Genomic DNA, 3,930 nt, shown 5'->3' on the forward strand with positions numbered 1-3,930 from the left:
TGACTTGGGGAAAAAAAGATTGAGGAATATTTATAGGTTATGGGAAAATTTGCCTGTTTTCTTTATATTCTGACTTGTGGAAAAAAGATTGATAAATATTAATAGGTTATATGAAAATTTGTCTATTATTTTTCTTTATATTCTGACTTAGGGAAAAAAAAGATTGATGAATATTTATAGGTTATGGGAAAATTTTCCTGTTACTTTTCTTTATATTCTGACTTGGGGGGAAAAAAAGATTGATCAATATTTATAGATTATGGGAAAATTGTACTTTTCTTTATATTCTGACTTGGGGAAAAAAGATTGATAAATATTTGTAGGTTATGGGAAAATTTGCTTGTTACTTTTCTTTATATTCTGACTTTGGAAAAAAAAGATTGATAAATATTTATAGGTTATGGGAAAATTTGCCTGTTATTTTTCTTTATATTCTGACTTTGGGAAAAAAGATTGATAATTATTTATAGGTTATGGGAAAATATGCCTGTTACTTTTATTTATATTCTGAATTGGGGAAAAAAGATTGATAAATATTTATAGGTTATGGAAAAATTTGTCTGTTACTTTTCTTTATATTCTGACTTTGGGGGAAAAAAAGATTGATAAATATTTATAGGTTATGGGAAAATTTGCCTGTTACTTTTCTTTATATTCTGACTTGGGGAAAAAAATTGATAAAGATTTATAGGTTATGGGAAAATTTGCCTGTTACTTTTCTTTATATTGTGACTGGAGGGAAATATTTATAGCTTATGTAAAAGGTATGAGGGAAGATGGTGGCCCATTACTTTGCGATGTTCTGAAAGACTCGACAATTGTTTTATCCTGTTTGAATGAGTAATAATAGTAATAATGAATAATTGTAATGCGCTTCACAAATTCCGATTGGGGAAAAGGACTTATGATTTATAAATATTTACGGGTTATGGAAAATGTATAAGAGAAAATGATAGCCCTATTACTTTGTTATTTTCTGAAAGAATCGACAATCTTTCATCTTGTTTGAATAAAAATTATGAATAATTGTACTGCTCTTCACTGTCGACTTTTGCTGAAATCGTAGCACACTATTGTATATATATATATTTTTTTTTTTTTTTGAAGTTTTTATAGTTTTATATATGATTTAATTTCATGTTACTGTTCTTAAAATATTTTATTCTAATGGTTCATTATTTCTCTTGTAGTTTATTTCTTTATTTCCTTTCCTCTAGGGGCTATTTTTTCCTGTTGGAGCCCTTATGGTATAGCATCAGGCTTCTCCAACTAAGGTAATAATTATAATATGAATGATTATTATTATTATCATTATTATTATTATTATTATTATTATGAGGCCCTTTACGTCAGTAGGCGTAGGAGGAGATTATTATTATTATTATTATTATTATTATTATTATTATTATTAGTGAGATTACCTTATTGTGGCGAAAAGGTTTATATATCATCATAATCAGCAAAGCTGTACTAATCAGAGCCAACCATACTAGGTTGGTTTGGTGTGAGCGATCAGGCTAGAGTCTCCCACCCTCACCATTCCGCATAGGCCAGGGTGTTGATGAAAACTGGTCAAACCATAGACATTAACAAAGACATGTCTGAGGCCTTTGTCCTGCAGTGGACTAGAAATGTCTGCATTTTCTGTTGTTTGTCATCGTATATTCCACTTGAATTTTTTTTTTTTTTTTTTTTTTTAGTGAATTATTGACTAATTTTCACCAATTACTCTTTATTTTATGCCTTTATATTTTAGATTAGTTTCATCCATAAATATTGAATTAACCTGGTACACATAGAGACGAGGTAACTGGAATGAAACGACTTTCAAAATAATAACGACTATAATTTTGTTATTAAAGTGTCGCTAGTTTAATTAGTGTTGAGAGGTATCCCCTGGCACACCAGACTACATAATGAGGAAAGGTCATTAACAACTGCCCTGATGATTTGTTTACGACCCAAACCCCCTCTGACGATTGAGATCATATTTTCGCCTCGAGTCTGCGAGTAAAAAAAGCGAAGAATTATCAAAGGATTTTCTTCTTTTAGACAACTCAATTCCTCGATAAACAGAGATCATAGGGACAATAGTTTTAGTTTGGGGATCATCGGTCAAAGGGAAAATGATTCTTCGTGAGTTCGTGTTAAAAGTGATCTCTTTGATCAATGAAGGAAATTGATAACATTAAATTATAGTGTTTTTGGACTTGCTGCTGTGTTGTTCAGTGATGCAACCGTGCTTTTGTTGGCAGTGCATATTACTGCAGCTATATATATATATATATATATATATATATATATATATATATATATATATATATATATATACACGTATATATATAATGTATATATATATTATATATATACTATATATATACATATATATATATATATATATATATATATATATATATATATATATATATATATATACACGTATATATATAATGTATATATATATTATATATATACTATATATATATATATATATATATATATATATATATATATATTTATATATACGTATATATATATGTATATATACATATATATATATATATATATATATATATGTATATATGTGTGTATATACGTATTTATATATATATATATATATATATATATATATATATATATATATACATATATATATATGTATATATATATAAATACGTATATATGTGTGTACATATATATATGTATGTATGTATTTATGAACCACAAATGGTATTCAATGTCGAATTGAAATTTGGGAATAAATATCCAAAGCATATTTTTTTTTTTTTTTTTTTTTTTTTTTACGATAAATGCTTTCAGCTGGACAAGGCCTCGAACCTATGCCAGTGTGTTTAAACAATGCCAGCAGTAGACTCTACCAATTGAGCCATCTGTACAATTTCCTCTCAAATTCAGGAATCTTTCCAAGGCTTATAATCAGTCTATCTCCACCATGAGATTAGAGTGGTATTTTAGTTTTTTAAGGCTTTAAACCTCACTGTCCTTGTGAGCTAAGGATGAGGAGTGTGGGAAGCCATTGCCTGGCCCTCCCTGGTCCCAGCTTGGACGGAGAAGGGGCTTTAGCGCTGATCACACACACACACACACACACACACACACACATATATATATATATATATATATATATATATATATATATATATATATATATATGTATATATATAGCCTCTATGGTCAGTCTTTAGAGCCTTGTCCACCTAGGTCATAGTCAATGTCCCTTGCGTCTGCTATTCATGAGTGACATTTAAACGGATTATTCCCACGGTATATGAAGTGTAGAGTAATATGCCCAAGTACCACACACTATATATGAATGTATATATACATATATATATATATATATATATATATATATATATATATATATATATATATATTCACACAGGCATATATATACTGTGTATTTACTGTATATGTACACATACGTATATATGCATGCACACATCATTTTCTCTCTCTCTCTCTCTCTCTCTCTCTCTCTCTCTCTCTCTCTCTCTCTCTCTCTCTTTATATATATATATATATGTGTGTGTGTGTATATACATACATATATATATATATATATATATATATGTGTGTGTGTGTGTGTGTGTGTATGTATGTATAATGTGAGTGAGTTTGTTTGTTACTCCATTTAAAACAGACCTTTTTTTCTTCCATATTATTTTTCTTACACAATAAATAACAGTGTGAGTAAATATATAGTTCACTCAAGCCCCTGAGAGCAAAGTAGGGTAAATGAAAAAGAGTGACCCTTTTGGTATCTCGAGGGGCGGGGGAAAATTTTGAATGATGATCCTGAAAGTGAAAACAAATGGCCTCTCTCTCTCTCTCTCTCTCTCTCTCTCTCTCTCTCTCTCTCTCTCTCTCTCTCTCTCTCTCTCTCTCTCTCTCTCTCTCTCATTTGCT

The 3,930-nt window shown here is 29.1% G+C and overlaps 1 protein-coding gene across 4 annotated transcripts in view; it reads left to right on the forward strand.

Moving 5' to 3' along the window:
• spab (space blanket) overlaps window positions 1-3,930 on the forward strand; it is a 151,807-nt gene that overhangs the window by 63,049 nt on the left and 84,828 nt on the right. The gene's annotated exons all lie outside the window — the stretch shown is intronic.

Source organism: Palaemon carinicauda, chromosome 31 (genome assembly GCF_036898095.1).
Source record: "Palaemon carinicauda isolate YSFRI2023 chromosome 31, ASM3689809v2, whole genome shotgun sequence".
Lineage (NCBI taxonomy): Eukaryota > Metazoa > Arthropoda > Malacostraca > Decapoda > Palaemonidae > Palaemon > Palaemon carinicauda.